Source organism: Ambystoma mexicanum, chromosome 2q (assembly GCF_040938575.1).
Source record: "Ambystoma mexicanum isolate Mex_15411 chromosome 2q, UKY_AmexF1_1, whole genome shotgun sequence".
Lineage (NCBI taxonomy): Eukaryota > Metazoa > Chordata > Amphibia > Caudata > Ambystomatidae > Ambystoma > Ambystoma mexicanum.
This window is the reverse complement of record NC_090924.1, coordinates 414135527-414147578: the sequence shown is the minus strand read 5'-3', so window position 1 is coordinate 414147578 and position 12052 is coordinate 414135527.

The following is a 12052-nucleotide window of genomic DNA, read 5'->3' as shown; positions in this document are numbered from 1 at the left end:
ACCGAAAGCGCTGTCCTTCGAATTCCTCATTTGCAACATCACGTCGAAAAGGCATCTGTGACCGCTTGAAATCACAAATCCATCCATGTAGTGCGGCAGTGTGTGAAAATGGCAACTGGCTTCACTCACAAATGGGACGCCCCGCCCGTCGGTGAACCGCGGTAGAGTGCTGCATGAGGGTCCACCGTTAATCGAGTACTACATTCCACTGACCCTTCACAAGTTTGTTCGCGACTGCAAAGATAGTATGTGAAACAATGGGACCATAGCAGAATGAACATATGAACCAATATTTCACTGCCATCGGGATTAAATACATGATTGTAATAGCAAGATGCCATGCGTCGAATTGCAGCGTTGTGTGCGGGACGTGCTCGCCCAAAGGGGATTGCAGCTTGCACAGGTGGAATGAATCACCACAGGTGGAGGCTATACAGCCTGAAAACACATAAATTGCACACCCAACCCCCTCCCACAACCACACCCACTCCAAAATGCTACCGGCAGGACTAGCGATGTTGGCCCTGGGGGACCTGATAGCACTGCAAGTACTCCAACTTCAAGAAGAAGACGAACACCAACTACTACAACAACCGGCCGCACAGAGGAGACGCAGGAGGAGGAGGAGGGCAAGGCAGGGCCAGCAAGGCCCACCAGCACAGCCACTACCACCACGCAGGCAGCCCGCAATCCCACGCCTCCGAGCACATCCGTTCAACCTCACTGATGAGCAGATCCACACCCTCTACCGCTTGGACCGGGACACCATAACCGCCATTGTGGACATGACACACGCTGACCTTGTCAGCATGATAGATAGCCCAACCGCCATCCCACCCCTACTGAAGGTGGTGTCTGTACTCCACTTCCTGGCCACAGGCACCTACCAGCACACAGTCGGACAGTTGCATGGCATTTCACAGCCACTGTTGTCACGGACACTATTGCAAGTGCTCGATGCCCTCCTGAAGCACGCAGACGACTACATCTCTCTACCACGCTCGGAGCAGGAAATTACGAACACAAAAGTGGGATTCCATGCACTTGCCGGCATACCGGGTTGCATTGGTGCCATCGACTGCACCCATGTGGAATTGGTTGTCCCACATGCCATGGAGGCCCAGTACCGCAACCGAAAACAATATCATTCTCTTAATGTACAAATGGTGTGTGACTCCAACAGGATCATTACACATTGTTGTGCCCGATTTCCTGGATCAACCCATGATTCTATGGTCTTGAGGAACTCTACAATACCACGCTACATGGAGCGACACGGAGGGAACAGATCCTGGCTACTCGGTGAGTCTCATTTCATGCATGATAATGTGGTGTATGTGATGCGGCAATGACCTGGCAGGAAGGGGGGGGTGCGTACGTAGCAATGTCATTCCACAAACATCCTTTATTGTCCACATACAGGTGATGCCGGGTATCCACTGAAGAGATGGCTCCTTACACCACTCCGGAACCCACAGAACCAGCAGGAGGAGGACTACAACCATGCCCACTCACGTACCCGTGTAGTCATAGAACAGGCATTCGGCCTACTGAAGGGTCGTTTCCGCTGCCTCAGCAGGTCTGGCGGGGCACTCCTGTACCGCCATGAGAAGGTTGCAAAGATGGTCATGGCATGTGTCATGCTACACAACATGTGCGTACATAGAAATGTGACCATGCCCCCTGACGCAGAACTGCAAGCACCTGAAGATGGTCATGATGAGGGTGGGGATGTGGCAGCACCTCAAGGAGTCCGCGAGGCACAGGAGGGCCGTGAAAATCGTCAGATTATCATAGATTCATGCTTCTAGCACTCACGCCTGGTGGCTGATACATGGACACGGGACTTGTGGCACTGTGTGTGTCTGGAACATGCACAATATGGACTGTACGCCTATAAAGGCCTCGTACACAAAGATCAATGTCCACACATCTCATTGGATGATTGTGAAATGTTTATAGCATATGTGAAATTATGTTACACACCCCATCGACCCGCCACCCAAGTAAGCCCAACACACCCTCTCCACCCTCCTACCTCCCCCCCGAACACCAGTGTCCAAAGATGCTCATTGTCAGTGGGCAGACGCTATTGCAAGCCCCCTCTCCGGGTATCAGGGGCACCCCTGCCTGTGGAGCGCAGGTTCCTCCCAGATCTACGTTGGGGGCTGCCCTGGACGGAACTTGCAACGGATGATGTCTCTGCCTGCTCACGTCCATGCATGTCCCTAAGGGTTTGTGAGAGCTCAGTGAGCACACGGCGCACAGCGGCAAGTTCAGCACATACGTCTTTGGACGTCGCATGCAGTTCCCCCCTCAGGCTCTCGGTGCTTCTCTCCATTTGTACTCTCAGGCTCTCGGTGCTTCTCTCCATTTGTACCCTCAGGCTCTCGGTGCTTCTCTCCATTTCTGCCCTAAGTGTCTCAGTAGATGTTTCTATGGCTGCCTTAGTACCCCCACATTCATCAGCATGGTCCTTGAGGAGCGTGGCCAGTTGCTGCTGTTGCACGATCACCTGGTCGAGGGACTGTTGCCTCTGCTGGGCCATGGCCATTTGCGGTGGTGTCACAGAGGGGCTGATCACCTCATGTTGCCTTGACACAGGGCTTGTGGGGGATGGCCAGTCGTCGTCTTGTGGGTGCCCCTGCGTGGTATCCTCATGGTGTACGGGATGAAACAAACAGGGGGATTGAGACAGGTCATGGATGGATCCTACATCGACATCACCGTTTTCTGTGTCGGAGCATGCAGCCATTAATGCAGTGTCACCTATGGTGCTGCTGCCACCAGAAGCAGTGCCTTCTGTGGCATCCATTGGGGGGACCTGTGGTGGTGCTGTTGTGGGCATGCTGGCTGCTGGGGTGCCTGTTGAAGTCCCCTCCTGTGTGCTGCCACTTGATTTGTGCTGCTGCCGTGTCTTGATCCGTGCAGCTGAGGTGGAGGGTCTTTGGCCGTTGGTCTTGGCCCTCTTTGCAGGTGTGCTGGTAGGGGTGTCCTGGAGCTCGTCGTTTGAATCGGACCCTGTGGTGGAGTAAAGGAGGGCGAGCGTTATTAATGGGTCTGTGGAAATTGGAATGGCAATGTATCACATGCATTGGGGTGGTACCTGAGGGTGATTTGGGTCAGGGGCTTGGAGGTGGTTTCATTTTTGTGTGGATTGAGGATGCAGTTGTTTTGCAGCCTGCAGTTAGGGTGTGCCTGCTGCACGTGTAGAGGGTGTTTTTAGGATTTTTAATTATTTATGTATTTAATGTGACTTTTAAAGTGCACTATCAGGCCAATGTATGTGGACGTTCTCCTGGACATGTGTTTCTGTTGCACTATGTGGACACATGGTACTTCACATGATTGGACATTGTGGATTTAGCATTGTTTTATTTGGCCCACCTACCTGATTCTTCGGATGTCTGCACTCCTTTCTCCATCCCTCCGACTCCCTCTATACTCTCCATTCCAATGGTGGAGGCACAGATTTCTTCCCAGGGGGTCAACTTGATGGGTGATTCCGATCCTCCCCCGGTAGCTCTGGCAATGTTACGGTTGGCGGATAGTATGCTCCGTACGCGTATCCGCAAGTCGTCCCATCGCTTTCTGCATTGCTGTGGGTTGCGGGGTGCGGTCCCCACCGCACTTACCCGCTGTGCCACCAGGGCCCATATGGCCTTCTTGTTCGCAAGTGCCGTCCTGGTCATTTGCGTCGAGAAGACGACGGCAGCATTCTCCTGGAGGGTCTCTGTGAGCACGGTGAGTTCCTCACGGGAGAAGTGGACCTGCCGCTTGCGGTCGCACGCTTTTTTCGCTACTTTTCCCATTTTTATTGTTTTCACTAGGGTGGATGACGGGTTGGGATGTGTCTCAGGGTAGTATTTTTAATGGTTGTGTGGGAATTCTGATTTTATAGGTGTACGGCGTGCTGTTTCCCGTTCCGGGACCATGTTTTTACTTCCGTTTCCGTATATTTACGGTCACCGTATTTTCCGATTGCCGCTCATTACGGTGACCGCTATGATGGGTGGCGGAATTGCACCTAGGGCGCCGTACGACGGCGGTGAGGGGCGTTTTGGGGACATTTCCGCCATCGCGGACTTTGCACTTAAGCCATGGCGTAGTGCTCGTGCCCGATGGGTCAGAATTAGCCGCACTTTACTCCGTCGTGCAATGGCGGAAACGCTATTTACGCTATGGCGGTCAGGTCAGTTACTTTCCGCCAGGGTCGTAATGAGGGCCAATGTCACGAACAGCAGGATTTGAATCAAATTTAAAAATGTGTGTCAAATCCCAAGTTATTTTGAGATGTAACTTCAATATGGAGATTGGACTTTTTAATGGAGTAATGGGAAGAATAGTTGGTTTCGTGCTTTATTAACAGAGTACTTCAGTACAGATAATACTTGTGCAATTTGACCACATTATAGTTCCACGGATGGTAGGGAGGAATTCTGAACACCTTTTCCAAATACATGTTTGTCCGAAGGGCACAGTTCCCTCTGTGCTCTGCTTATGCAATCACAGTGCAATCTGAAGGTTTAGGTTTAGATGTCACTGGTAGATGTTGGGTGGACTATCTTTAAGGAAGGCATGTCTTATGTGGCATTGTCTTGTATGAGAAGTTTTCAAGGATTATATTTAATAGCATTGGAGGAGTCCAAAGTTGCTGCTGACATGGATTTTTCGGAAACCTCTCAACAAGATGCACATAAGTTCCTCAAGTCAATCTATCTTTGAGGTTCTGCAAGATGAACATGTTCCTGTTGACTCATTTGTTGTTTTGTGATATGAGTGGTTACATGTTTGTTACGGTTGTCAGCATCAAATTGTGGACTGTGAACCCTTTCAGCGGTGCATGTACCATTTCACAGAGATAAAGTTTCATTCTGTGACCTGGGTACCAATGGTTACCAGGACATGGGGCCTCATTATGAGTTTGACGGTAGCCCTGCCTGTAAGACAGGCACGGCTACCGCCAAACTCGCATCGGACACCGGCGAATGGGCAATTACTGGGCCATTATGAGTGTTGCGCCCGGTAATTGCCCATTCGTGGGTGCCGATGTGAACACACTCCCCATCCCCATTCAGCCCCATATGGGGAGCATGGATGCACCAGCACCGTTCATGATGGTGCCGGTGCATCCATGAGTTGTGGTCGCAGGTGCCTTCCATTCCGCCAGGACGGACCTGGCGGGTTGTAAGGCACCCGCGAGCACAACTCATAGTTTGGCAGTACGGTGTCAATGGTGCCGTTGCCTTACCGGCACCGTTGTCACCATACCACCAAACATAAAATGAGGCCCAAGGTCCTTGGTCAATGTGGTGCTTACTACAACTCTACATTAAGAAATGTGCAGGGTCAAAAGTATTTTATACTTTTGTTGCAGTGATATAGAGATGACAGTACTAACATCAACATCAACATTTTGAAGTTTCTACATAGTGAGGATTCAATATCGCAAGAAACATTTTAACTGTTGGAACTGTATTCCACAGCAGAGTAAGCATTCACATTGTCCATTATACCAGTTGAATGCAACAAGAAAAAAAGAGGCTTGTCTTTATTGATTGTTGTGTTTCTTTTAAGCCTTGGTTGCCTAGATATCTTTAGGATTAATTGTATTGAAACCAAAATGTACAGGTTAGTTTTAGTTTTAAATAATATGAATTTGTTATAATCAATTAACCTTGATTTTGACACTCATTATTAGATTTTAATGTAATTAGGTATTCATCTGTAAGCATATTACACTGCTTGCATAAAAAGTGTAATTATGTTCAATCAAGTAAATATTTTATAATTATATTTTTTTAAGTATCATTGTTAGTACATTTCATTAGCACACATAGTACTAGCATTCTGCAATCTTTTGTTTCTCTTTTTATGTAAGATGTGGTGTACAAATCCATATTTGTACTAACATTTCCTACGGATATATAGGTTGTGTGATGTTGTCCTGGCTACTTTATTTCTGTAGATAGTTTCATCGATAGGTCACTGTGTTTAATAATAGAAAAATATTAATTAATAAGACAATATGCACTATGTGGTGAGAGTATAGAAGACAGTTATGTTAGGTTAGGTTTTTTCAAAGAAATGTACAACATAAGAGACTAGTTTTCATGTGTGAACATGACTCAACTGTGGACAAACAGAATTTTAGCCTAGTGTTTTTATAATCATTTTTTATTACAGTTTTTTGCAGGTGAGTCCAGGATTTCAGAAGGCAAATTGGTAATATAGACTTCCTTTGAGATACCAGTATATCGATTAAGCAAATTGTTTCTTTTCAAAGATGACAGTAGCTTATTATAGGAATTCCCAAGAAATCTGAATTATCAACAACAGTACTAATGTATCTTTGTTTATAATACGTCCTTTATGATTTTACATCCTATGTAATTATTTTAGTGATATGAGATTATGTTGTGTAAACAATTTCAGAAATTAATGTAGCCTGCTCTGGTGGCTTTTACAGAATTCCATAAAATGTATGACGCAATTTAATATATGTTTAATATATTATATATATATTTAATATATGTTTCAAAGTTTCCCTTTATAGGGTTGGAAAATAATCATAAAATGTTTCTGGTAACATCTAAAACATTTCAGGACATGTTCTGTATTTCGTACTAATCTAGGTGTTTTGTTCTTCTTATGTTATAATGTTCTTATTGATAATACATTTGAAAAAGGTTTGATAGATGATTATTAAATGAATCTTACAAATACTAACCATACTCACAATATCTTTGTATGTCAGAAAAGAAACTGAGAGGCCAATTCGTAGATTTTGGCGCAGGAGAAGCGCCAGCCCCTCACGCAGAGAGTGAGTGTGCTCCACGCGTGCACCTGCCGCAGCGCAAAACAGCATTTTCGTGCACTGTGTATTCACGGATTTACCGAGCCATTAGCAGCTGTGGTGCAGCAAACATCCAGCAGTGTCAGTTACGCCCCCAAGACCACTGCTTGCGCCGAAAAAGCCTTAGAAATCCCCAATACTGCGCAAAGGGCTGCGTCATCCCTGGTCCAGCAAACAGCTTCCCTACATCGTACATCAGGCAAATAGCAGGAAAAGGGACTACCGTAACCCTGTGACTATGTGTACCCCGCTTGAGCAAATTGCGTGAAAAGGTCCTTGCGTACCCGCATGAACTCCACCCCCACAAGTGACGGCAACCTGCAGGCAGGCCCTGACTCATGTCCCCCCACCAGTGACAGCAACCTGCAGGCAGGCCCGACTCATGTCCCCCCAGCCCCACCAGTGACGGCAACCTCCAGGCAGGCCCTCACTCATGTCCCCCCACCAATGACAGCAACCTGCAGGCAGCCCCTGACTCATGTCCCCCCACCAGTGACGGCAACCTGCAGGCAGACCCTGACTCATGTCCCCATACCCCCACCAGTGAAGGCAACCTGCAGGCAAGCCCTGACTCATGTCCCCCCACCAGTGACGGCAACATGCAGGCAGGCCCCGACTCATGTCCCCCCACCAGTGACGGCATCCTGCAGGCAAGCCCCGACTCATGTCCCCCCAGCAGTGACAGTAACCTGCAAGCAGGCCCCAAGTCATATCCCCTCTCCCAGGTCCAACTTGGGTCCTTCCTCTCCGATATCTTTTTCTCTACCTGTGGCATCCCCCAGGGTTCTAACCTCTCTCCTTGGCTGTTAAACCAATACCTGGCACTCCTTGCCCACCGCATCGCCGCTCTCTGCCCCAATTTTCAGTGCTATGCGGATGATACCCAGCTCATTTTCACACTACCCTCGGCCTCCTCCTCTCCTTGCCTCATCTCTGATTGTCTGTCTGCTATGCAGGAGTAGTGTGCCGCCAATGACCTCTGCCTTAATGCCAGTAAGACCGAGATTCTACTCATCGGCACACCCTCTCCCTCCTTCCCTTCAGCTCTCTGGTCGGCCTCTCTTGGCCCTCTTCCTGCTCCCACCTGCAAGGCTAAAAACCTCAGGGTCATCTTTGACTCCACACTCTCCTTCTCTCCTCATATCTTCGACGTCTCTAAGAAGTTAGACTACCAGCTGCACCTCCTCACAGATATTGTTCCTCTCCTCTCCTTCCCTCAGAAGCTCACTGACTCCAGAGCCCTGGTTTCTCTAAACTAGACTATTGCAACAGCCTCCATCTAAATCTGCCTGCCTCTACTCTCCGCCCTCTGCAACTTATCCAAAACAGGACGGCGAGACTTGTCCTTGGCCTCAAGCCCAGGGATAATATCTCTCCAGGGCTGAAAGTCTCTGCACTGGCTCCCAGTGGCTGCAAGGATTAAGTTCAAAACCTTCTGCATTTTCCACGTGGCCTTCTGGGGCCTGTGGCCACATTACCTTCAACTCGCTCTTCCTAAATACCTTCCTTCACGGGCTCTTCGCTCATCTGCCTCCAACTCCCTCATGGTTAGCCGCTTCTCCAAGCAACGAGTTGGTGGTCGATCGCTATCCTCGGCTGGGGCCTCCCTCTGGAACAACCTTCCTGCCTGCCTGAAACGTGAGGAGAACGATCTCCGGTTCCGGAAACACCTTAAAACCTTCCTCTTTGCCTCTGCTTTCTCTGCCTCTCTCCACTGCTGAAATTCCTGCCGATTCTGCACTGGTTACCTGGCCACCCTTTCTGATCTTGGGGCCAGGTTCGCCTTTTGCACACCTGCCCTGCCTTCCTGGCAACCCCCTGTACTTACGGACTTGTTCTGCATCCCTTCCGTCGCCTTACCAGCACTTATGTCTGCTCTTACCTTGCACTTGCCACCATTAGGCCATTTTATTTATCGTATTTATTCTTCTTTCCCATGTACTGCACTTTCCCCTTTCCCTTCCCCCTGGCACTCTTCCCTTTCTCCCTACTCTCGCACCTGGCCTAGTAGGATCGTTGTCTGTCTTCCACTGTTTTCCCCTCCCTTGCCTCATCGCGCCTTGAAACACTTGTGTATAGACGCGTTATAAATGCCATATCATATCATATCATATCATCGGTGATGGCAACCTGCAGGCAGGCCCCGACTCATGTCCCCCGAACCCCCACCAGTGACGGCAACCTGCAGTCAGGCCCTGACTCATGTCCCCACACCAGTGACGGCAACCTGCAGGCAGGCCCCGACTCATGTCCCCCCAGCAGTGATGGCAACCTGCAGGCAGGCCCCCACCCATGTCCCACCACCAGTGATGGCAACCTGCAGGCAGGCCCCGACTCATGTCCCCCCACCAGTTATGGCAACCTGCAGGCAGGCTAAGACTCATGTCCCCCCACCAGTGACGGCAACATGCAGGCAGGCCGCAACTCATTGCCCCCCACTCCCACCAGTGACAGCAACCTGCAGGAAGGCCCCGACTCATGTCCCCCACCCCCACCAGTGAGGGCAACCTGCAGGCAACTTGTGTCATTACCCCCTCCAGGCCCCATGTGCGGGTCTGATGCGTCCTCCTCCTCCACCTTGCCCACCACCGACCTGGATACCTCCACATCCTCTTCCGCATTGGATTGCCCCTGTAGGGGCTCACCTGTCCCTTCTGCTGCCGGGTGTTAGGGAGAATTCTCTTCTAGGGCTAATTTCCTTTACCTACATAGTCCCCCAGCAGCTTTGCTGGATTTGAAGGATTTATTTCTTTCTCCTGCTAAGAGTGAGACTCTTTTTCCCACTCTTAGACAGATTGCTAATGTGTGTTTTAGGCTATTTTTGTGCTTATGGTCTATGGGGTTTTTCTCACCCTCATAGGTATCATCTTTTTACATGTGTGTTACACAGCACCCTCAGTGCAGTAACACAGGGTTGTCACAGTGACCACCAAACATAGACTCCATACCCTGGGACTGAATACTGTCTCCCAGGGCATGTAAAGTCCCTATTGACTTCACTAGTCAATACTTATGAACAAAACCAGTACAACCCATCTTACTATGGAAGTGCTTGAAAGGGTTAATAGTTTTTCCCTAGTGTTCATTTTCGAGAGGGTACCGTCCAGTCCCTCTCTCCAAAGTTTCTGGCTGGTGGCAGTGGTTACTACCGTAAATATTTGACCGCACATATTTCCCTATGGGATTTTCCCATTGTTCGAGGCTACCACTTTTATTGACAGCCTCGAACAAACCGCCAGTTTATTTTATTATTAACTTTAATCTGGTGTTTTTTTTTGCCAGAACATTCATAATATTTCTTTCTCGTGTCTTTCTCTGAAATCCTAACCCAGGTCGGGGATCCTTTGTCCGTCCTTTTGGCAGACTTCTGCACAGAAGCCCTCCTCTCGGTGCCACTGAGTCTGGGGTAGACAGGATGTGTGGAAGGGGGAATAGGCATCCTGGACAGGGTTGCCTACGCAACCCAAGTAGCACTCTGCCCTGATAGGCTGGGGGGGTTCTCCCGCCAGGAGAGCCACCCCACTGTGTGAGTGACAGCTAGGCTGTATGAATGGGGGTCTTGCTGCATAAAAGCAGGGTCCTGAAGACTGGAGGACAAGACGTTGCCACTGGAACTAGAAACCCGAAGAGGAGAGAAGCTGAAGACATCTGCAACGACTGAACCACCGGTGAAGCCCTGCTGCAGATCCTCACCACTTTTCTCCAACGACTCGAGAAGATCTTCACCTGCAAGAGTCTCCTTCCCTTGAGCTTGTGGGGCCAAACAGTTTACCAATCCCCTTCCAGGACCTGCCTTGGTCAAATCGCTAGTGCCCTCCCCTCAGACACCGCATAGCCAGATACCCGTCCTCCACGACCGCGATTTGAAGGAGCGTACCTTTTATTCGTTTAGGCAGCACCGCGGCTGGTTTCATCCCTGGGCAGTGCAGTGACTCGAACCTTCCTCAATGACGAGAGCCTCTCTTCCTCTGCTGGATCTCCCGAACTGCAGGAACTGCCAGGAACTACCGCACCGCAGGAGCGTCTTCCACTTTCAAGGTACATTTTTCCGCCAGGTCTCCCGTTTCGTTGGGGACTGCTAAAGGTGTTTTAAATCCTTTACTTACCTACTGGGTTGGCCGCCCCTATCATCCAACATTATCTTTTACCTTCTGCAACTGCCTTTTCAAGTCTTTAAACAAACACTTGACTGCAGCTACTACAACATTTTGATCCTGGGCACTTTGCCTTGTACCACTGACTCTGGCACAGGCCTATTGACTCTGGTTAAATCTGTTACAACTGCCTTATCTAGATTGCTTCTCACCTAGAAATGTGTTGGTGCACCTAACTCTTATAACCACCTTTTTTCCCCCTTTTTTAATATTGTGAAGTGCCATGTTGCTCGGTTTTCACCTAAGTATTTCTTATGCTGAAGTACTGCCTTGCTTAACTTGTTCACAATCTACTTGCAAAGTGTTGCTGGTGTGTTACAGAGTCTAAAGCTATATAACTTGTCCTTTCCCTCCCTTTTGAGAAATTGTTATAGTGCTATTTCTGCTTGGTTTACACTGTGCCGTTTTGCTCGGTTTTCACTCTTGCTCAAACTTGTCTACAATTTAAATAGGGAGTTGTGTATACTTTTCTTGGCTGTTTCAACTTACTTTGATAATAGTGATTTGTGTGTTGAACTTAAGAGTGTGTAAAATTCTTTTTAATACAAAGCTTTGGTCGGTGTTTCCTTGCTCCATAGTACTGAAGCCCTATTGTGTAAACCCTGAATATTGCTCTTCTCCCTCTTGAGATAGGTCTGACTGCTCAGCCACAGCTACCAACTAAATCTGTGTGGTACAAACTGATACCAAAGGGGATTTATTGCATATACCTGTATTCCTAATCTTCTGTAGTACTCCCTAAGGGTACTGCATAGGATTCTGCCTAAGACCGAGGAGCCCACGTCCAACCTCTCCCTCTTGGGCATCCCCTCGGCAGCTGTGGCCATAGTTGCGGACGCGGCACTAGTCTCCTCGCTCCCGGTAGATGTTGCAGCCTGGGAGGATGACTGAGCCATACGTCTCCACCTGGTGGAGGCATCCCCGCCGCTTTGCTCCACAGAGCCGTCTCCGCCCTCTTCCTCCATCGGCACAGTAGATAGGGAGACATTGAACACAAGCATCAGGGTACCGAACAAATGTCTGCTAGGCACAAAGCAAATGC